The sequence below is a fragment of the Salarias fasciatus genome, unplaced genomic scaffold (assembly GCF_902148845.1).
Source record: "Salarias fasciatus unplaced genomic scaffold, fSalaFa1.1, whole genome shotgun sequence".
Taxonomy (NCBI): Eukaryota; Metazoa; Chordata; class Actinopteri; order Blenniiformes; family Blenniidae; genus Salarias; species Salarias fasciatus.
The window spans coordinates 2,310,505-2,334,310 of NW_021941373.1; the positions used below are offsets into that span (position 1 = coordinate 2,310,505).

At 47.1% G+C, this 23,806-nt stretch overlaps 1 long non-coding RNA gene across 1 annotated transcript; it reads right to left on the minus strand.

Moving 5' to 3' along the window:
* LOC115384928 (uncharacterized) lies at positions 1-21,872 on the minus strand. The gene is made up of 3 exons (XR_003931008.1): positions 21,862-21,872; positions 4,950-4,953; positions 1-455 (listed from the first exon to the last, which is right to left on the minus strand). It is a non-coding gene; the product is annotated as an uncharacterized LOC115384928 (long non-coding RNA).
* Between the last annotated feature and the right edge of the window lie 1,934 nt (positions 21,873-23,806).

The window sequence follows — 23,806 nt, forward strand, 5'->3', positions numbered from 1 at the left end:
CAGACTTTATTAGAACAAACATTGAACATGTTCCCAAATCAATCCAGTCAGGAGGGAATTCTCTGTGTTTCATTCTCAACCAATGAAACAAAGCTCTCAGACAGGAAAAGAGTTCTCTGACTATCAGCTGACATCAAGACTTCAATCAGGAGTTTAAGCTTCAGAGAAGATGAGAAGAAAACAGAAGAAACAAGAAACCAGCTTCACTAAATATTGATCAAAATAGAGTTTTATGAACAAAGAGGACAAATGAATCTGGACTGTTTCAAAGATTGTGTCTCAGATCTGTGTCTTAGTAGTTTGATCATTTTTACTGAGCTGCTAAACAATTAGAAATCATTGAAAGTTGAGGATTGACTTTAAAAAGTGATTCAGAGGAATGAAAAACTTCACCAAGCAGAGAATTACATGACTGAACAGTTCATCATTTTTCTTCTGCAGTCAGTCCAAAAGTTCTCCTGTTTTCTGTCACATGACTCAGAAATGAAGAGATTTAGTCTGGAATCACTTTGAAAATCAAAGCAGATTGTATCTGAGAGCATGAGGAGTACATCTGGACAGCTGTTTCTACACCAGTCTCACAGGAACAGCAGATGTTGTTGATCTGAAAACGTTTTCTGAGTGGTTCTTTGGATAAATCTCCTTCAGGATGGTGAAATGAGGGAGAGCAGCAGGGCTGAACGCTGAAGATCTACTGATGCTCCATGGTTCCATGCTGGACTCTCACAGCTCTTCACACTGCACCACTGACACTCAGCAGCTCTTCTGCTGCTTCCTCTGAAGAAGCTCTGCTCTCAGTAGATCTTCAGGACTCTCAGCCTCCTCTCTGCTCTCAGCAGCTGCAGAGAGATGAGAGGTGGAGGTCAGAGTGTGTGAAGCAGTGAGGACTTCAGTCCTGTTCAGAGCAGCAGTCAGCAGCTCAGAGCTCATGAAGGACCACCACTGTCAGACCAACACAACAAGCCTGTGGCTCCTCTGATTGGCTGACTGTGTGTCCTCTGCTGTCCAATCCTGAAGCTGCTCAGCGTTCTCCTCTCACAGCCTCACTGAGAGTCAAACACTGGATCTTTGTTCTCACACTGACTGTGTTTAGTCCAAACCTGCTGAAAGCAGCATGGACTCACTCCAACCATCTACTGACCTCAGAGTCTGCAGGCTGCAGTCTGGACTCTGCTGGAGAGCAACCAGCTGCTGCACATCTGGAGCCTGCAGCGGGTTGTCATCCAGGTGGAGTTCCTTCAGGTGGGAGGGGTTGGACTTCAGAGCTGAGGCCAGAGAAGAACAGCTGATCTTTGACAACCTGCATCTCATCAACCTGAATAAAGAGAGAAAGAAGTGAGATTAGAGGACAAAGTTTGAACCTTCTTCAGCTATCAGTCACTTCTACATCAGACTGGAAGAGTTTAGAAATGTAAAGTCCAAACAGCTGAAGCCTCCAGGAGGAGAAGAGCTCTCATCAACATGCTGCAGAGCTCAGTCCACTCTCTGTCCACACTACATCTGGATCAACACACAGACACACACACACACACACACACACACACACACACACACACACACACACACACACACACACACACGCACACACACACACACTCTGGAGGCAATTACAAGAAACAGGTCCTTCAGTTTTTTGGCAGCACTGATGTTGGATGTGGTATTTTTGCAGGTTCTGTTTCCTGCACAGAGGAGATAACGGGTTTAATTCTGGTCAGCTGCATATGAGTATGTAAGATTACACTGATAATGTGGGAGTGTGCCTGCTTGTACCCTTCAATTGCCTTTGTAACACTGGGCAAAATGTCTCGTCTTCAATTGGGATGTGTGCACTGCAAGCGTGAAATATGTGTTATTTTGTGGTGACTACAGGAAAATATTTATCAGTCTGTTACATTTAATTTTGACAATAGAGGAACCGGTTTTAGATAAGTTTAGCAGTTTCATGAAATCTCCTGAGGACTGCAGTACTCCATCTCCTGGCTGGGTGGCTCGTCCCACGAGGCAGTGTCTTGCTTCTGGTGAGTGAATAAGGCCACACAGGGGTGTTTGAGACACAGTTTTGAACATGAGGCATCTCCATGGCCCTGTTCGTTTCATCATGACCCATCTTCTAGAGGGGAGAGGTTACAGCACGTCACCCTTCTGTTGGAGCTAACAATGTGCCTGTCCTGTTCTTGGAGTGTGTGTGTGTGTGTGTGTGTGTGTGTGTGTGTGTGTGTGTGTGTGTGTGTGTGTGTGTGTGTGGCAGGGGGGTTGCGTGCGTGTGTCTCCTCAGAGGCACACACCCCTAATGACTGAAGGGATCTCCCTGCTTCACTGACCTTGAGAGGGGTAAAATCTATAACATTAACACCCCCCCCCCCTTGCAGTCACACTTCCCCCTCAGTCTGTGGGCTTGTCTTCCAAGAATCTCTGCTTTTTGCAGTGGGACAGATGGATCCTTGGGGATCTTTCAACAATCTTCACATTAGTCGGGGTTGTTAGTAGCACTTGGTCAGGCCTTTCCCACCCAGGGCTGGACCACGAGTTCTTCTTAATCCCCCTTATCAGGATCCAGTCGCCAGCCTGAATGGGCGGGTCACCGTCCTGCTGAGAGATAGGAGAGTCTGGCACTTGGTTATCTTGCTTTACCACTTTGTCAGTTAGCATTTTCCTCATTTAATCAGCGAAGTTCGTCTCTTCATCCTGTGGGGTGTCAATCTGGTAGCCTGAAGGTTCTGTGGATTACTTCAAAAGGTGTTTGACCTGTTTCAGGGCTTGGAGTTATTCTCATGTGTAGTTTCACTAAATCTAAACACTGCCCATGTCCTGTTTCTGCCATTCAATTTTTCAGTTTGGATTTAATTGTTCCATTTGTTCTCTCCACCAATTGAATTCAATTCAGCTTTATTTCTATAGCGCCAAATACAACATAGTTATTTCAAGGCTGCCTTTACAGAGCAGACCCAACAGATCCACATGAACAAGCATAATGACTGTGAAAAGGAAAAACTCCCTTCTAAAAGGAAGAAACCTGCGGAAGGCTCAGAGGTGGCGGCTTTCTACTATTTCGACTGGGGTGAGGGGACAGAAAGAGAGAAAGAATAACACAAACAGATTGATTCTCTGACACAAATATGGGAATCCTCAGATGGAGATCCTTGGGGATATCCTCAGAGAGAGAGAGAGAGAGAGAGACTCTACAGGAGGGAGAGAGTTCATGGACTAGAAGAGAGACAATGGTTAATGACACGTAGCAGTGAAACATGTAGAATGAGAAAGAAGAGAAGACAGCCTCCCTGACTGAAGCTGGTTCCACATGGCAGGAGTCTGAGATTTCATTTAGGATAGAGGATAATGTTAAGCTTGGAGTTAGTATCAAGGCTAATATTGAGGTGGTTTGGATGTGTTTTTAGTGAAAAGGAGAGTGAGAGAGAATGTGAGCAAGTCAGAAACAAGGAGAGGCAGACTGAACGGGTTTGGATCGCTCCCCCAGCCGGGACTGGCCTGTAAGCTCCAACTCCTCCTAGACAAGAGAGAAGAGAGAGAGGAGGCTTTTTATTTGTTTTGTTCCTATTGTTTGATAAGATTGGTCTGTGTTGTTCTTATGAGTTTTAGGATGCAATTTTGAGTCTCAACCTCCAGCAGTGCCACTGCTGGTCCAGGGAGGCCTGGAGCAGCCTTAACTGGAAGCTTTACTAAATAGAAAGGTTTTAAGTCTAGCCTTGAAAGCAGAGACTGTGTCAGCCTCCCTAACAGAAACTGGGAGCTGGTTCCACATGACAGGAGCCTGATAGCTGAAAGATTGCACCCTCTGAGTCCAGGCCGTCTCATTAGATCAATGGATCAGCCGATTGATGTTCTGTATGCGATCCCTCAATCACGGCTCGAGTTCACCTAAGAGAACCTCTTCTTCCAGGGTTTTGGTGTTCTGACTTTTAAGTCTCCCATAGTGGAATGGACCGTCAATCCCAGAGAGAGAGGCGGGGGAGGGGGGGGGGGGGGGCAATCAGAGAGATCATTTTATTTTCATCGAAGTGGACACGGGTTCATAGATTTGCACAATCAATCCACCACTCTCAACACTTTTCTCAACACCACCTTAGAGAACAGTTACATAACAGTTCCTGAAATGCAGAGAGAGGGAGAGAGAGAGAGAATGTCCTGGTCATAGGTCACTCCCAGGTTCCTCACAGTGTTACTGGGAGTTTAGAGTTTTTTTTTTTTTTTTTTTTTTTTATCTCAGATGTTTAGGCCCAAATGTAATAACATCTGTTTTATCTGAATTTAGGAGGAGAAAATTATGACTCATCCAGGTTTTTATGTCATTAAGACAAGCTTCTAATTTGACAAGTTGATCGATATCATCTGGTTTCAGGGATAGGTAGATCTGTGTATCATCTGCATCACAATGGAAGTTAACGGAGTGTTTCCTGATGATGTTCTCGACAGGAAGCATGCATACACACATGCACAAGATGGTGCCAGCCTGTGCGGCTTGCCATCTGCCTGTCCTGCTCCTCGCTATTGCTCTATTATGCTTACTCTGCCAAGACTCCTCTGCATTGCTGATATATGATCAGCAAACTCTACTCAGAATTAAATCATCCCAAGAAGTGCATAAGAAGCTTGATCTGGACGATCAAACATGGACTCTCCCTCCTCACCTGCTGTCTGTGCCAGTTCACCTCCTGCGTGCACCCGCCGTCATCCCACGGAGGAAACGCCCAAGGAGATGCGCAAAAAGAGCTGGAACCCTGGTAAAACTGAAGGCTCTGAGACGGTCCAGCTTTTGCAATGGCCCCTATTCCGCCACGGTATCCTGTCTGTAATGGCAACCACGGTGTCCGCGATTCATCCAGCCCGTAGCTCCCTCTTGCTCAGATGCCTGCTATCTTCATCCACCGGTGGAGTGCGACATTCGACCCTCTTCACGCTTCTGGACGTCCCGAGGCTGCAGCATTGCCCACCGGACTTCGCCACCAGGTCATCGGGACTATCCTGGACTTCCGTGTTTACATCGATGGAAAAACAGCCGGCTTATGGCCACTGGCTGAGCCGGACACCATGTGATCGCGGGAGGTGGCTTCGGCCAATCCAATTGGACACAGCTGACACAAGTGCAGTGACGTCATCATCAGGTAGTCGTATTTGTCTCCTGAATGCTCGCTCTATCGCAAACAAATCCTTCTCTCTGAATAAACTGTTTACCAGTGAAAACTTGGACTTCCTTTTCTTCACTGAGACCTGGCAGAGAGACGGGGAGTTCATCCATCTGAAGGAGCTGTGTCCTGCTGGATGCTCAGTCCTCGGTTGGCCCCGCCCCCGTCGCCGTGGAGGTGGTCTTGCTGCTGTGTACCAGGACAGGTACACCTGCAGAACGATGAATACTGACCACTTCACTTCATTTGAGTCCCAAATGATCAAAGTTGGCTCCTCTAACACATTCCACTGTTTCCTGGTCTACTGCCCTCCTGGTCCTGCTGGTGTCTTCTTAAATGACTTCCTTTCGTCCATCATAAAACTGGATAAAGTTTTGATCCTTGAAGATTTCAATCTGCACGTTGACGCTGGCTCATGTAACTCAGCAGCTGAGCTCTTATCTCTGACTGAATCCTCTAATTTCCAGCAGCACGTGTCAGGCCCCGCCCACAACAAAGGTCACACTCTGGACCTGGTGTTCTCACTTGGCTGCCATGTTGGAAATGTGTGTGTAGAGGATGTCCATCTGAGTGATCACAGTTGTATGTTTTTTGAACTGATTATTCCACCTGAACCTCAGCCTGCCTCTAACAAAGGCAGAAAGGAGGATCATCACTGATACCACAGCTAAAAGATTCCATTCCCTATTTGACACCCATGATCTGATCCACTGCTCTGATGCTGATGACTTTATGTGCTGTTTTAACTCACTCGATGGCTCTGTTATAGGCCGAGTGGCTCCACTAAAATGCAGTAATGTCTCGAGAGAAAGCAGCTGTCTCCCTGTTTGAATGGCAACATCCTGAGCCTGAAAAGATTGTGTCAAAAAATTGAGCGCTTTTGGAAGTCCACGAAGCTCGAGGTTCACAGACTACACCTCAGGGACTTAGGCTGAATCCCACTTCACCCCTTAGCCCTTCCCCTTGGCCCTACCCCTCGTTTTGCGCGTTCACGTGGAGGGGTAGGAGTGTCCCAATTGTCATTATGACGGAGGGGTAGGGCCAAGAAAGAGGGCCAGTCACCCCTCCAAAAGGAGATTCTCGAGAGGCACACTCCAAACGGAGGGGTATCGGCCGATGGCAAGGGGCGCTTGTTCTTTCAGCCTAGGTCATGCCTGGCGGGCGGGGTTCATTCACTTCCGCATTGACTGGAGTGATCGTTTCCACACCCACGCATTCCAGGCGCATTCCAAACACAACAGATAGCTCGCCGTCAAAGTTCCCACTAACGTCTCGTCGAATCTCATCTGGTAGCTCTGTCAGATGAGAGTCCCATGTTATATGCCAGCGATTCGGGTCTCTGTTGACCACTGCAGCAGAAGTTCCTCAGTGTATTGTGTCCTCGGACCCGGTGCGGCGCCGTCATGTCCCATTATGAGGCTGCTGAAAGTCCACAAAGTCAGCAATATGGCAATGACAAGCAGGTCCATCACAGCAGATCCGTTGGAAAATTTGTGGAGCGTCTGGTCCATAACAATCGGCCACATACAAACATACAGTTCTTCAAGAAAGTCACTTACACACAGCACACAGGAGGCCGAGAAACCCCCCACCCCCCCCCACCCCCGCCGGTCGCAGCATGCGCATGTGCCCAGGTGTGTGTGCGTGTGTGTGTGTGTGTGTGTGTGTGTGTGTGTGTGTGAGTGTTGGGGGGGCAGGTCAGGGGAGGGAGGAAGGAGGGGGGTGTGCTGGGTGGGGCCGGGGGGGTGAGCTGCGGAAGCGGGGGTGATGCCCTGGATCTCGGGGTATGTGGCTGGAGTGCTGGGGGGGTACTGGTGGCGGGTGGTCGCCCGTGTGGGCCAGCTCTTCTAGGTGTGGTCATGACCCTCCGCCTGAATGGGGGGGGGGGGTCGGCTCAGGCATCCCGGGCCCGGGGGTGGGCCGGCTCCTGCCAGCCCTGGCTCCCTGGGGCTGGGCCCCGGGGCCGCTGGGGCTCCCGGCCGGGGCGTTCCTCTGCCCTCTTCTGGACCGGAGCGTGGGCGTCTGCCTGGGGGTGGGGATCGGATCTGGGCTCTGGGATGGCTGTCAGTTATCTGAGCCCTGAGGGCCTCTCTGGCCTGCTTCTGAGCTTCCTACGGGTCAGAGGTCATATATGCATGAACACTATCACTATCACTGTCATCAGGTGATTGTCTGCACCTGGTGGCTGCAAGGGCGCTGAGAGGTCGGCAGCCTGTTGCTGTAGCTCCAAGTCTCTACTCTGTATTTGGCTCTTTTTACCATCTTTTTGTTACTTTCATCTGTTTGTTGTACCACGTTTTAGCTGTGGTATATTACTGGTGGAGCTTGACATTATTGTTTGTTTTTCTTCTTGAATGTACGGATTCTTGCTCGCGATGATCTCATTCACACGGGAGGAGCTGCTGGACTTCAGACATGGAGCTGGCGTCCCCTCTACACACATTCCAGAGGAGATGCGGAGAGGCTGCCGCCGTGGGAAGAAAGCCAGTGCTAAAGTCAGAGAGAGGATCGAGAGGGCCAGGAAATTCAAACCTTTTCTGCCATCGATCATTATGGGAAATGTGAGGTCACTCGCCAACAAGACAGACGAACTAAGCTTTGATAAACAGTCAGCGTTTATACAGGGAGAGCAGCTTGCTTTGCTTCACGGAGACGTGGCTCCACAGTAAGATACCGGACAGTCTGCTGGAGCTTGCCGTCTTCACACTGGTACGAGCGTACCAGGGGGGAGACAGAGCGGTAAGAAGAGAGGAGGGGGGCTTGCTGTGTATGTCAACTCTAAATGGTGTCATTGCGGACATGTTACTGTGAAGGACTGTGTCTGCACCCCTGATATTGAACTGGTGGCGGTAGGATTAAGACCTTACTATATTCTACGGTAGTTCTCACATGCCATTGTTGTTGCTGTCTACATTCCACCGTCGGCTGCAGCGGCCAGCGCGAGTGACGCCATACATTCTGTGATGCCAGGACTACAAACCCAGCATCCCAGCACCCTCATACTGATTAGTGGGGATTTCAATCATGTCTCTCTCGCTCCTGTCCTGACGAACTTTAAGCAGTATGTGGACTGTGTAACGAGAGGAAATAAAATCCTGGACTTGCTCTATGCCAACGTGAAGGAGGCATACAGCTCTTCTCCTCTCCCACCTCTTGGAGAATCAGATCACAACCTGATACACCTTGACAACACCTACAGGCCACTGGAAAAACAGCAGGCAGCCAGCTCAAGGACTATCAAGGTTTGGTGTAAAGACACAGAGTTGGCCCTCCAGGAGTGCCTTAATGTGACAGACTGGGAATTGTTTCAGGTGGACCACGGTGACAACATAGAGGGTCTCTCTCATAGCACTACATACACTTCTGTGAGGACACCATTGTCCCATCGAAAAAAGCTCACTGCTTCCCAAACAATAAACCTTGGATTAACAAAGAGATCAAAGCCCTTGTTAACAGAAAAAAGAGGGCCTTCATGGCTAAGGACGGAGAGGAGCTCAGGGCTGCCCAGTGGGAGCTAAAGAGGAAGCTGAGAGAGGCCAAAGAATAACTACAGGGACAGGATTGAGGCCAAGATGGGTGAGAACAATACAAAAGAAGTGTGGAATGGGATGAAACTGATGACAGGCTGCTGTAAGCCTTTTTTGAACCCATTTTTCAATAGGTTCGACATCTCCCCCACCCTGGTGAGCTTGGTCAGTGTACCTGGGCCTCCACCCACCATCTCTGCACCTATTCTCACTTCTGCTGGAGACTCTGTCCCAACCCCCATCCAGACCTTGACTACCTCCAGCCCCACTCCTCCCAGCTCACCAGCAGCTCCAAAGGACAGTTGTCCCTGTCCTCTCAGCTCTCTTCTTCCCAACAGCCTCAGGATAATGGACGCTCCCCTGCATTCATCCTCCTCACCCTGTCCAGAGATTACTCCCGGCCAGGTGAGGAAGGAGTTCTCCAGACTCCACCCTAGCAATGCCAGTGGGCCAGACAATATCAACGCCAGGGTTCTCAGGCTGTGTGCTGGGTAACTTGCGGGAGTATTTCAGTACCTTTTCAACCTCTCCTTGAGGTTGATGTTGGTGCCCAGACTGTGGAAGACCTCCTGCATTGTTCCAGTACCTAAGAAAGGACATTCCAGCGAACTCAATGACTACAGACCTGTGGGTCTCACGTCACATGTCATTGTTATGTATTTAGTTAGACCTGTCAGTTCAGGGTCAGTCCGCTAGGGGGGGCTCTAGGCCTGTTTAGGAGTTGGATTATTCCAGGAAGGGGCTGGGAGGAGATTGAGCCAGACGAGGAAGTTGTTGTTTTTCCCCCCCACTGTAACGTGTGATTTTGGGTTCCCATTAAACAACTAAACTAAAGCCACTTCTTGTCATCTGTTCAAATATCAAAGGACGTAATACTGGCGACGAGGCGGACGTATGCTCTGGATAACGTTACGTTTGGAGACATACACGAACTCACGTGAAGAAGGACTTGAGCTAACGTTGCTGGCTGAGGAGGCAGCCAGCTCGCAAGAGAAGTGAACCCTGGAAGCACAGCGTGGCTAACGTGGACTACTAACATGGCTACGTTCGGACGGATTGAGGAATTCTCGGGGGATAAAGACGCCTCATGGGAGGAGTATGCAGAGCGGCTGGAATGTTTTTTTCAAGCAAATGAGATTACAGCTGCCGAGAAGAAAAGGTCAGTGCTGTTGAGTGTTTGTGGAGCAGCCACGTACTCCATGCTGCGTTCCCTGGTGGCTCCAAGGAAACCTAGTGAGGTGGATTATGATGTGCTGATAGATAAGCTACAACGTCATTTCAATCCAAAGCCCGCAGAGGTTGTGCAACGTTTTCATTTTCACAACTGTAAGCAACAGCCGGGTCAGTCCATTTCGGCATTCATAGCGGAACTGAGGAAGTGGTCTGTGCATTGCAATTTCGGAGACCAGCTGGAGAACATGCTTCGTGACAGGATAGTGTGTGGTGTGCAGGACCCGGCCCTACAGAGACAGTTGTTATCAGAGCCCGCGCTGACTTTCAAATTAGCGGAGGAGAAGGCTATTGCAGCTGAGATGGCGACGCTGAATGCTGGTATGCTGCGTATGGGGCCATCGGTTTCTCAGTCAGAGGGGATTCACAAGACAACACACACACCTGACGCTAAAAAGGAAATGGAAGCTACAGACGGAAAAAGGAAGTGTTTTCGCTGTGGAGCTTACCATAGTCCCTCTGAATGTAAATTTAGCATGGCAGTCTGTCATTTCTGCAAAAAGAAGGGGCACATTTCGCGGGTCTGTATGAAAAAAGCTCAGACTACGGCGGCTGCCAAGCCTGAGGACACGTCACAGACGCATGCTTTAACATTGGAGAACCAAGATGAGTATGTCATGCATCATACCACAACAGAACATGCCACAGCAGACCAGCTGGCACAAAAGAGGGTGGCTTACACAGCTAGGGTGTTCCTGAACAAAGCGCCGCTTGATATGGAAGTGGATTCTGGCTCAGCATGCACGCTGATCAGTGAAGAGACGTACAACAGCCTATGGCCAGCGGACCCACCAACCATTACACAGGCCAGTGGGGTGCTTAAGATGTGGTCCCAGACCAAACTACAGATGCTGGGAAAGATCTATGTGAATGTTGAGTATCAGGCGTTTAAAGGCATACTCCCCCTGTTTGTGGTGAGGGGAGAAGGGACAAGTCTGCTGGGAAGAGACTGGTTTGAACCACTGGACATCGGTATGACAGGGGTGCACGCCATCCAGCACCAGTCATTACAGTCCATGTTGGAGCACTATTCAGAGGTATTTGGGGAGCTAGGGGCCTGTCAGGGGCCGCCTGTCTCCTTGGCCGTGGACCCAAAGGTAGTGCCTAAGTTTTTTAAGGCACGCCCAGTTCCTTTTGCGCTGCGTCCGAAAGTGGATGAGGCTTTAAACAAGCTGGTCGAGCAAGGTGTCTTGGAGCCTGTGAAGCATTCCAAGTGGGCCACGCCCATTGTGCCCATCGCAAAGAAAGACGGGAGTCTGCGGATCTGCGGAGATTACAGATGCACAGTGAACACAGCTGTACTTCCTGATGTATACCCACTACCCACTGTCTCGGAACTGTTCTCCTCACTGGCGGGGGGGATACTGTTCACAAAACTGGACCTTAAGTAGGCTTACCAGCAGCTTGTTCTGGATAAAAACGCAGCAGAGCTACTGACCATGAACACTCACAGGGGACTTTTCAGGCCTACAAGGTTGCAGTTTGGAGTGTCAACGGCTGTTGCTATTTTCCAGAGGTTCATGGACACCCTGCTGGCTGGAATTCCGGGAGTGCAGCCGTATCTAGATGATATCCTCATCACAGGGAGATCTCCAGAGGAACACGCAGACAGGCTGCAGGCTGTGCTGAGCCGAGTGGCTGAGGCAGGACTCCGGCTGCAGAAGGAGAAATGTGTGTTCGCAGCAACAGAGGTGGAGTTCTTGGGATTCCGGGTGGACAAGGATGGAGTGCACCCCACTACGGAGAAGGTAGAGGCCATCAGGAATGCACCCACACCCAAGACAAAGACAGAGCTGCAAGCATTCCTTGGACTGCTGAACTTTTACAGCTGTTTCTTACAGAACAAAACTACAGTCTTGGAACCTCTGCACCGGTTGTTGGACCACGACGCAGCCTGGGACTGGACCCCAGTCCACGATGAAGCCTACAGGCAAGCAAAGGAACTGCTTCAGGCCGATGGGGTGCTGACCCACTACGATGAGAAGAAGCCCCTGGTGTTGGTTTGTGACGCCTCACCGTATGGAGTTGGGGCTCTGCTGTGTCATGTGGAACCAGATGGTCGTGAAGCACCCCTCTGTTTCGCTTCAAGAACACTCACCCCCACTGAACGGAACTATGCACAGATTGACAAGGAGGCGCTAGCTATTGTTTTTGCTGTGAAGAAGTTCAACCAGTACGTGATGGGGAGGGAGTTTGTCATCTACACAGACCACAAGCCCTTGCTAGGGTTAATGCATCACTCAAGACCGGTACCACAAATGATATCTCCTCGTATGCTGCGCTGGAGTCTGATGTTAGGTGCGTACCACTACGAGCTTCGCTACAGGCCAGGGAAGAAGCTGGCTAATGCAGATGCCCTGAGCCGTCTGCCGCTGACCCATGGAGGGGCTGAGGCTCCGCCCCCGCAAGAGGTGCTGTTACTGGAAGTTGTTCCTGAGGCCCCACTCCATGCACAGCGGATCGGCAGCCTGACACAGAAGGATCCAGTGTTATCTCGTGTCCTGCACTGGTTACTCCACGGCTGGCCAGCGGAAAAGCAAAGTGAGTGTTTCACGCCTTTCATCCAACGGCGAGACGAGCTGTCAACACACAAGAACTGTGTGCTCTGGGGAAGCAGGGTGGTGGTGCCCCTGGCTGCGAGGGCTGAAGTCCTGAAAATGCTGCATGATGCTCATCCGGGAATCGTCCACATGAAAGCCCTGGCAAGGAGCTATGTCTGGTGGCCGGGCATGGATAATGAAGTGGAGAAGGTTGTCAAAGCATGTGAGACCTGTCAGCTTACTCGCCATAATCCACCCAAAGCTCCGTTGCACCAGTGGGAGTGGACAAACAGGAAGTGGTCCAGACTCCACATTGACTTTGCGGGACCTTTCCAGGGAAGGGTTTTCCTGATAGTGGTGGATGCCCATTCTAAATGGCTAGAAGTGTCCCTCATGCCGTCTATGTCATCGAGCGCCGTCATTGACACCCTCCGTGCGCTGTTTGCTACTCATGGCATTCCGGATGTCCTGGTGTCGGACAATGGCACCGCCTTCACGTCGGCAGAGTTCAAGATGTTCACGGAGAAGAATGGAATCAGACATGTGACAACGGCCCCGTACCATCCCTCCTCAAATGGACAGGCTGAGAGGATGGTGCAGACTACAAAGGATGCCCTGCGGAGGATAGCTGTGGGAGACTGGCAGACTCGTTTAGCCCGGTTCCTGCTGGCTCAACACATCACACCAAATTCTACGACTGGGAAGAGCCCCGCCGAAATGCTGATGGGCCGTCGGCTGAAGACTGCACTTGATCGTCTACACCCGGACTCCCAGAACGAAGTCCGCACACGACAGGAGGAACAGGCCCAGAGGGAACCAGGGGTCCCGAGACACTTTGAACCTGAGGAAGCTGTGTTTGCCCGGTGTTATACAGGGGCTAGATGGATGCCTGCTGTGGTGGAGCGGGCCACCGGGCCAGTGTCATACAGTGTCAGAACCCCAGACGGCCAGGCACATCGGCGTCATGTGGATCAGCTGAGAGGGCGTGCCGCCGTAGAGACTATCGATGACGATGCTCCTCGGCCCGTGTCAGCTGGTGAGCGAGCACAAGAGAACTCGGGGCTCCAGGAAGTGGTGGGGTCCCAGCTGGGGGGAGGAGGAATGATCGAACCTGCACTTACTCCTGAGAGACATGCACCAGGTACCAGATCCTCTTTAGTGCCGGTTCGCCAACGACCCCAGCGGCTCAGAGTTCATCCCAAAGGCTGGGATGATTATGAACACTAACTAGGGGAAAGGAGTGTTATGTATTTAGTTAGACCTGTCATTTCAGGGTCAGTCCTCTAGGGGGGGCTCTAGGCCTGTTTAGGAGTTGGATTATTCCAGGAAGGGGCTGGGAGGAGATTGAGCCAGACGAGGAAGTTGTTGTTTTTCCCCCCCGCTGTAACGTGTGATTTTGGGTTCCCATTAAACAACTAAACTAAAGCCACTTCTTGTCATCTGTTCAAATATCAAAGGACGTAATAGTCATGAAGATATTTCAGAGTCCAAAAAGGTTCATTGGTCTTTCCAATTTATAATCCAAAAACAAAGGTTCTTTTCCAAAGACCAGGGAGGTATTTTTTGTTATTTACCTGACGGTTTCGGCAGCTGTCAGCTGTCTTCTTCAGAGAGTCACGTGATGTTGTTGTGACGTATCTTGTCAGCTGATTTATACAGGTTAGCGCCAAAACCTGTATAAATATATATATATATATATATATATATATATATATATATATATATATATATATATATATATATATATATATATATACACATATCTTATGCTACCCCACCTCCTACCCCGTTCCCCCTGTCTTTATCTCTCTCTTTTTGTCTCTCTCTTGCTCTCTGAGCATTTCCGTCCCGGTCCTGTCCGGCAGCCATGCCAGATGCCAGTTTCAAATAAAGGCGAAGCAGCGAGAGGTTAAAGATGGTGGTGAAAACCTCTGCCAACCATTTAGCACAGGACTTTAGCACTCTTCCCAAGACGCCGTCTGGACCAGGTGATTTCCTCACATTGACTCTGCTCAGGGTGTCTCTGACCTGATGCTGCTGCAGCTGAATGGGGGTGTCGTTCCTCTCAGGCAGAGCGGCCAAGGGGGGGGCCTGTCCAATGTGTTGGTCAAAACAGGCAAAGAACTGGTTCAGAGTGTCTGGTAGAGTGCTGTCTGTGCAGACTGATGTTTTCTGACCATCTTTATAGCCAGTGAGTCTCATGACCCCTTGCCACATGTTCTGGGTGTTATTGTCAAAGTGCTTCTCAATGCGCTGTTTGCATTTGCGCTTGGCCATTTTGATGCCTTTCTGCAGGGATCGCCGTGCCTCTTTATAAGCCCGCTGGTATCCTGACTTAAAGGCAGCCCCCCACACTCTCAGCAGAGCATGCGCCCCGCTGTTAAACCACAGTTTTTGGTTTGGGGACACTTGTTGATGTGACACTCTCGGAGCAGAAGTTGATGTAGGAGAGCACAGCAGATGTGTGACTCTCCAGGTCTGCCCCTTCTGCAAATATCCCCCAGTCTGTGGTCTCAAAACAGTCCTGCAGGGCTGAGGTGGCTTCTTCAGTTCATACACGAACTGTTTTCGTTGACAGTTTCTGACTGCAGATCTTAGGTTTATAAGCAGGAATCTGGGAGAGAGAGAGATGGTCTGACAGTCCCAGATGTGGCAGGGGGGTCGCTTTGTCGGCATCAGGAATGTTTGTGTAGACCTGGTCCAGAATGTTGCTTTCCATTGATGGAAAGTTCACATTCTTTTTTTTTTTTTTTTTTTTTTTTTTTATTGCAAACACGAACAAACAATACAGACAGACAGAGACATGCAACACGACAAGCCACACAACAGAAAACAGAGTGGAAGCAAAACAAAACAAAACAAAAAACAAAAAGACAAAAAAAACAAAAAAAAAAAAAAAAAGAAACTAAACAACTAATGAGTAAGCTGTTTGGTGTGTATGATGTGTGTGTGTGTGTGTGTGTGTGTGTGTGTGTGTGTGTGTGTGTGTGTGTGTGTGTGCGCGTGTGTGTGTGTGTGTGCATAACCTGAAAAATATACGGTCCACCCCTTTTTTTCACATATAAATATACATAAAGATATACACACACATTCATACCCGCATACATACATACATTCACACATGTGCACAATACATACATATACAAACAATTGTAAGGAAAACAACAGCCACATAATCAAAACAATAATAACAGCAACAGAACTCTGCCAGCAAGGAAACCAACAAACAAAAATAAAAAAAATAATAAATAAATAATAACAATACAAAAAGTAAATCAACAAGTAAATTATACAAAGCAAAAACAAATGAATAGCAAATGCAAGGATATCAACAGTGGCGGTGGAGGCAACAAACTCAAGCAATCATGACCATCAGTGACAGCTGCAGCAAAAAAAATAAAAATAAAAAAATAAATGAATAAATAAATAAATAAACCTCAATATAACAACAACAATCACAACAATAACAATAATGATAACAACAATAGGAACAACAATAACAATAACAACAATAACAACAATAATGACCATGTGACCTTGTGACCATGTAGGTCGGAGCTGCTGATGCCCTCCAAAGGCTGTGACGTGTTGCGGTCCCGTTCACCTGCTCTACAACGCTGAGGCAGTGTTGAGGCAGGAGAAGATTCTGTAGGAGTCGATTCCGGGTTACCTGGGTAGTCACGAGTGACATCTGTTGGTATACATACTCGAACTGCGCATGCGCGAAGGGAGCATTCCAGTGCTTTAAGCACCGCCTCTGGCGGTCATCTGGGATTCATAGAACGGTAGTTACATTCGTAACTCTCAATTACTATTGCTTCAACACATCATCAGTAGGGTAAAACGAACCTGTCTCACGATGGTCTAAGGCTTCAATCATAAAATATTGCACGCCCCAGCTGCTGAACAGGACACCAAAAAAAACAAAAAAAAAACAGGAAAGGGGCGGGCTGAAATAGCGCAAAAACCAATGAAAATAAGCATTGGTCTTTAATAAGCATTGAGTCTGCTACTGCGGACGCCGCAGAGACCAACCTGATGAACTGATCGCAAGCCCCCCTCGTTGACAACTCTCTCCGGAGGGGGACACGCACGGGGGGTGTCACGCTTTGTTGTATTCAAAACTTGAGAGCCCCGTGATTGTCATAAATCAGGCAAGCGATCCAGACTCCTGAGAGCCTTGACAGTGCTCACTGAATGATGACATCCTGACTAACAGAAATGAAAACATTGTTCATGGATAACCTTGTGTTCATGTTGGCACCAAACGTTTTTTGGTGTTAAACGATTGCAAGAAACACATCCAATAGTTTATAGTGTTTCATTTTGCCAGGAGCCTCTATGTTGAACAGAAATGTTCTTTTAGTTGATCGTATCAGGCAGAGGTTTATATTGAGGCAAATCAGCCTGCTTTAATCTCTCTAGTTCTGTGATGGAAACACAACCACATCCTGACATATGACAGCAGCCTCCTATCCAATCTAATTATACAAGTCCGTTTCTCAGGAAATGACTTCTGTTGCTCAACATGATCACAAAAGTTTCTCAACCTGGACAAATATCCAGAGTTAAAACTCCAACAAACATATAAAACTCCAACAACCTGATGCAAATGACAACAAATAGATGGAAAGCCTCCAGAAAGTGATGGAAGCCAAAAAGCGGATGTAAAAGTGAATAAAAACATGTAAAGTCCAGTCCTCAGATGTGTAAATCCTCCAATATGAGAGATGATGTTAGACTGGACTCCAGGATGAAAACTGCTTCATTTGAATCCAGACAGAAAATGTTTCCCATGTGAGTCTGAGACAACAAGATTCTTTAGCGTCTGGTGAAAAACATGCAGACAGGACGTGGGTGTATGTGGAAGCTCCACCTCCAGCTCCACCTCATGGCTGATAAATGTTGGGGACAGTTGATGCTGATCAGACTCTCAGAGAGACGTGGTCGACCTGGAACATGGAGCTGAAGCTGCTGCTGCTGCTGCTGTGGAGCTCAGGTAGGACTCTGCTGCTCTCTGCTGCTTCTCTCTCTGCTGGAATTCTCCTCCATCTTGGAGTTCTACTGCTCCACACACTAGAAGGAAGACATCAGTGTGGTCCTGAAAGCTGCTTCATGGATCATCCTGATGGCTCTTTTCTGCAGTGAGGATTTGGAGCTTCCAGGCAATCATTCCAGTACGACAGTGTCAGTGATCAATATAGAATGTGGAGAGCTTTGCTGTTCAGGAAGGATTCTGCTTTGCTGAGGACTGAAAGACTTGGGGATATTTTGGATTCAACAGCCTTCAGATTCTAAATTCCCCCCTGGACAGAAAATACTTGTGTCATCAGAAAACAGGATAAACTGTAGTATTTACTGGATTTTACCTCCTTCATGACAGTTTTTCTCAGTGGCTTTGGTGCATTTCTCACATGACTTTTTCGTTTTGCTCAACAGTCAGTTCAACCTCCTCATTCAGTCATTTGTTCTCATCACAGCAGCAGTTTCTCATTCCTTGTAACAAGTCTCAAATGCTTGTGGACGGTCATCAGCTGCTGTCCTCCAGCTCTGTGCTGTTTGATAACATGAACATTTGCTTATGTCCCGTCAGTCCAGATGAACTCTGCTGTGATGCTGAATCGTCCTCCTCTTCTTGTTGAAGCTTGGAGCCAGGAGAGCATGGCAGAGTTTTCCTTGTATTTTCTGAAATTAAGAGCGTCGGTACCACGCACACTTTGGCTGGACTGGCATGTTGACTGCAGGCAGCTTGAAGGACACATGCACACTTCTCTGGTAAAGCCCAGGGCAGTATGGGTAATGAAGCCTGTGCAGGATGAAATATTAAAAGTGCGCTGGGCCCTGTGAAGGCTGATGCGCTCTGATAAGCAGCGGAGCAGTTATCTGAAGGATTCAAAGAGACGCTCTGGTAAGGGTAGAGCTACGTTGTTGGAGCTTGGAGAAGTGCCAGGACGCTCAGCTGACATTTTTAGAAGTCCTGGAACTCTGTACCAGTGCAAACCTAACCACTGAAACCACTGAGCAACTGTCAACACCTGTCAAGTATCTTTTAGACATTTTTATCAGTTTTTCCTGAAAATGTCTCCTAAATTGAAGTATTGAAGTACTCAGGTAACTTCAGCTTTCACTGATGAGGAGTGTGTGAAGCATTTTCTGATCTGATCTCATTAGTTGCAACTGAATCCCATCAAGTCCTACTTTACAAGCAGAGTGTGAATCGTTTCTATAACACTGTGACAGAAATGGAAGGTCAGCCTGGTGGAAAAGGGGTGAGGATGCTGGGGGGAAGCGGAAGAGGACAACACAGGGGAAGAGGAAGAAGAGGCCGAGCACATCGGAGGACTCTCGATTAAATTAGGGCTCCGCTTGTGGATCATGGTGTGAATCCAGGCCTCACAGTGGCTGAGAGGCTGATTGAAGGATGCAGCTAAAATGTTGGAAGAACCACTGAAAATTCAATGATTCCAACATTTGGTTGGAGAACAGGTGTGTATAATGACAGGAATTCAGCACCAAACAATCTGCACTGAACTTTCTTTGTGTCTTTGTGTCAAACATGAAGCTTCCAGTGGGACAATAATTTGTCACTTTTTACATTTAACATTTAGACTAACAGCTTTACTGAAGCTCAGATTTAGTGTATTGTAGTGTACAGTGGTTTGCTATGTTTATTGTCATTTTACTCTGAACCACAGAAGATTGTAAGACAACCTTGCCGAGGTGGAAGAGGAGCCATTTTCCCTTCACAATAAGAGCACCATGTGTGCAGTGGTAATTTCAAACAATGCCAGAAGACTGAGAGATACAAAGTGCTGTAATAGAGGATGACAACATCTTTCAGAAGATTGAATCTGTTTCAGTCACTACAACTCACTAAATACAATAATGTTAAACTTTACGGTAGTTTTCAAACGGCTGTGTAAATAGTATAAAGTGCTGCTTGAGCATTTTTAAGTAAAGCCACGTAGATCTGACTGTTTTAATTTGGAAAACACAGAGTGGACTGTCATTATGCAAACATGACAAAGCCTTTTGACTATCTACTTCAGAAACAATGGTGCCAGGACTTTTCATTTTAATGACAAAGACACGTTCATTGACATGAAAACTTGCTTTTGAGGAATGAACTGTCCATTTGAACAAGTGACATATTTTGCAGGTTATAGGTTTTGCCTTTTGTAATCATTGTTTTGAGAAATGCATTAACTATAGTGCAAAAGTAAAACGTGATGTGAGGAATGAACCAAAGTGATTGAGAAAAACTGGTAATGTAGACTGGTAATAAAGAGGTTTGGTCCCAATACTGACCCCTGGTGGACACCGCAAACAATGTCCAAGCATGAAGACTGAAAATCTCCCATTTTGACAAACTTGTCTGTTCCTTCAATAACTTTCTACTTCGTGTGATGCTTAACCCACCTACGGGCTTCGTTATTGGTAACTCCTCTTGGCGCCAGCCAGACACTGAGACAGATCAAAGCAGTTTCTGCGCCAAACAATGGCTTGTTTCTTTTTCCTTGTCACTTGGACTGCTATCCAGCCTGTAAGACGGGGTTTTAAGTGTTGGCTTGTGACTGGGAGTACAGAGTGTAGGCGTCCGCTCATGAGAAGTTGTGCAGGCGACTTGAATCCGTCGACGGGTGTGTTGCGGTGCTCCAAGATGGACAACCATGGATCAGTTTTCTGAGCGAAAGCTTTGCCCAGTATCGACTTGGCAGTTCTGAAAGTTCTCTCAGCAATCCCATTACTCTGTGGATAATGAGGGCTTGATGTAACATGCTCAGAGTCCTATGAAGCTGCAAACACTTTAAAGTCCTGTGAGCTGTACTGTGGGCCATTGTCAGAGATAATCTTTTTGGGAACACCATGTCGAGCAAACACAGCCTTCATCTTCTTCATGACTGAGCCTGAAGTGGTGGAATGAACCCTATCCAGCTCGAAGTAGCGGCTGTAATAGTACACAACGATCATGTATTCTTCTCCTTTCCATGTGAAAATATCTGAGGCGACAATTTGCCAGGGCCTTTCTGGTACTTGGTGAGGTATGAGAGTAGGGCTGGGCGGTATGGCAAAAATTTCATATCACGGTTTTTTTTTTAATTCATACCGGTTTCACGTTATGTGATGGTATTTTTTTTTTCATGCAAGAGTGTTGTTACACACATTTTCTTCTAATAAGAAAATAACTAAAGCCGCAAGCGGCATTGGTCGGGACCGAGCCTCCCTGCCGGCCCACGACTGAGACGTCCTTGTACCTTGCTGGCCGAAATCCAGGTCAGCGGGAGTTTTGCTACTCTGTAAACGTCCATTTTCTTGATTTTACCTAATTTTATGATGTAAAAGGGCTTTTTATTTTGAAGGAATTTTGGGCTTTTATTTTGGAAAGGTAGTATATGCTGTCATTGACACTGATTAACCCCAAATTGTCAATGTGTTTTGTTTGAAATGTCATTTTTCACAAAAATTTCACTTTTATTTTGAAGGGGTTTGAATCTGTTATTTTGACACTCCAGTAACCTTTTAGACCTCGATGAGACGAACGTGTGAGTGGTGGTTTTATCTTTCTATGACATTCCTGGGGGCCGTGGTGACCATTTTAGATTATCTAGGTGGCGCTAGAGAGCAGATGAGGTTAAATGTTCCATTTTATAAAATATTTCACTGGCTTTAAAATTAAGATGTTAGCATCTCATCTATTAGCATGTAGCTGTTAGCATCTTCCATTCATTTCCATGGAAATTTTAGCATGCCATGTACTAGCATGTAGCTGTTAGCATCTCTCATCCGTTAACATGGGTTTATTAGCACCACTAGCATCTCTCTTCCACCAACATGGAGTTGTTAGCATTTCCCATCTGCTTTGGACAGTCACTGAATGAAGGCACTGAGGCTGTGTTCGAAACCGCATACTTACTTACTACTTATATTAACTTATTGAGTATGCAGTGCGTTTACACTGGCAGTATGCGAGTTTGAGTAGGCGAGCAGACTAGGAATAGGAATACGTAGGAATGTCGTAGAGAGATCAAACCAACACTCACGCGTTCGTCTCATTGAGATCTAAAATTCACGCAATGACACCCCTGACCTAAATCCAACAGGAAGTCCGCGATTTCCCTTTCAAAGTAAAATTTTGCTCAAAATCACTCCTCACGAAAAAATTATCTCCTCCGAGACCGTTTGTCGTACAGACATAAGAGTCACACGACACGATAGAGGAGAAGTTTGTCTACAAAAGTTGTTCAAATCTTTGTCAAAAATCTCATGGTGTGGATTTTATTAGCCTTCAAATTTGGAAGTCTGAAATCCTGCCTTGCTCCTGCTCTCATCCGTTTTAATGGGGGAATAAGGAAAAAAGTGGCCTTTTTCCAGCACCTCAAACAAGCGTCGACTGTGGCTAAACCGTGCCTCCTATCAACAAACCGAGCACACGTGAAGCATCAGCAGGTCCTCCCAAACAAGATGATGTTACATAAGTGGGGAAAATATCATGATATATGTACGTTTTCACAGGTATGAAATGGTGTGCGCTCTGCATCTTTTTGCTCTCAGTTATAATGGAGCCGGATGGGGAAAAATCTTGCGCTCCTCACAAACTGAGGCCGCAACGGTCCAAACTAAAAGTCTGACTGCTCTGAAAGCCTCACCAACTGAAAGACAACTAATTTTCCTATCAAACGTGATATTTTTTGTTCAGTTTTGCCAAACAGGAAAGGAACAAGGAGCAATTGTTTCCAAACAGAAACTTTTATTTTCTCCTCTCTCCCACTCTGACATTACCATATATGGGCATCCGGTGCAGTTACACAGCTGACAGCAGCTGTCAATCAAACTCTGCCACTCAATGCCTTCATTCAGTGGGTGCGTTTACATGCAGTCAATAACCCTTTATTAACCCTTTCTTAACCGGAATATTCACAATAACCCGGTTTTTCAAAGCCATGTAAACACCTGCAAAAACCTGAATATGCTCATAATCAGGTTTATAAAAACCTGAATATTACCCCTGGGTTACTCCTTTTCTAACCCGAATTTCTGGTCATATAAACGCGCATCGGAATATCCCGGTTGAAAGGGACATGAAATACTGTTCTGCGCATGCCCTATCCGCAAGGAATTCTGGGTGTTTTACAGGAAGTGTTTGAAAACATGGCGGGACGCAGAGCCCCACGCTTTTGGAGTGAGGATGAAACTTCACATCTTATTAACCTTTTAAAAGATAGAAAAATCTTCATTACTTTTCTCGACGGCCGGAAGTACCGCGACACTGAAATATATTGCAGGGTGAGCGAGAAGCTACGGGAAGCCGGCTTTGTACGAACGCCTGACCAGATCAAACATCGCTGGAAAACACTGAAGAAGGCGTACTACAAGGCTAAGAAGCAGAACGGCACCAGCGGGTCCGACCCATCAACCCAGTTCGATCTCATGGATGAGATTTTGGGCCAGAGGCCAATAACTACTGCGCCAAACAGCGGGGTTGATGTGTCCATGCCTCTATATGTTCCTGTTGTTGCATGCTTTGTTTAAATATATGTTACAACTTCAATCTGGCCAGAGCAACTCATGAAAATTGTGCTTATGGCTACTTCTGGCATGTTTACAGTTCACTGCTGATTAATATGCACTGTCCCTATTAAATAAACCAATTTTACCTTGTAGAGCCAGCCACCCCTGTTTCTGTTTCCCCCCCCCCCCACATAACCCGAACCCACAAGGTGAAGATGAAGATGATGGCGACCCATTCATGACATTCCACCAATTCCAGTAGTGCTCCACATCTTCCCAGATGATTTTTTAGATCGCCTTGTTGACTTTGTGATTACTAATTTGCAGGTTCCGTTGTTTTGCCGTTAGGTCATGACTGTGGCACTGTTCTTTACACCTGACAGTATATTAGCAAATTCATTCATACGTTTACCCCTTGGTTTGCACCTTATTTTTTGTTACATAGTTTTTGCTGCAACTGCAAGTTGCCCCTTTATTTATAATGCATGTGTAATAACAAAGCTGGAGTTTTATGTGTGAAAATCATTTATTTCCCTTACAAATTTTACATACATGTTTGTTAAAACTGTGTGCACACAGTTTGCACAAAGTTTGTTAAACCTGTGTGCCAAACTTGAATAAAAAATATAGAAAAAACTTAGTCTCTTCTCCCGTTTCCCACAACTATCATATGTATAAGATCAAAACAACCTCTGGAACCTCTGAACAGATATACATCAAAAGACTACTAAAAAATGTCTAATTAAGCCAAGCGAGCATTGCAGTCGACAACTTGGATCACTGGCTTTGATCCATTTGTTTCTCTCTCTCTCTCTCTCTCTCTCTCTGTCACCCAAATCACTCTCATAAACGAGTGCGA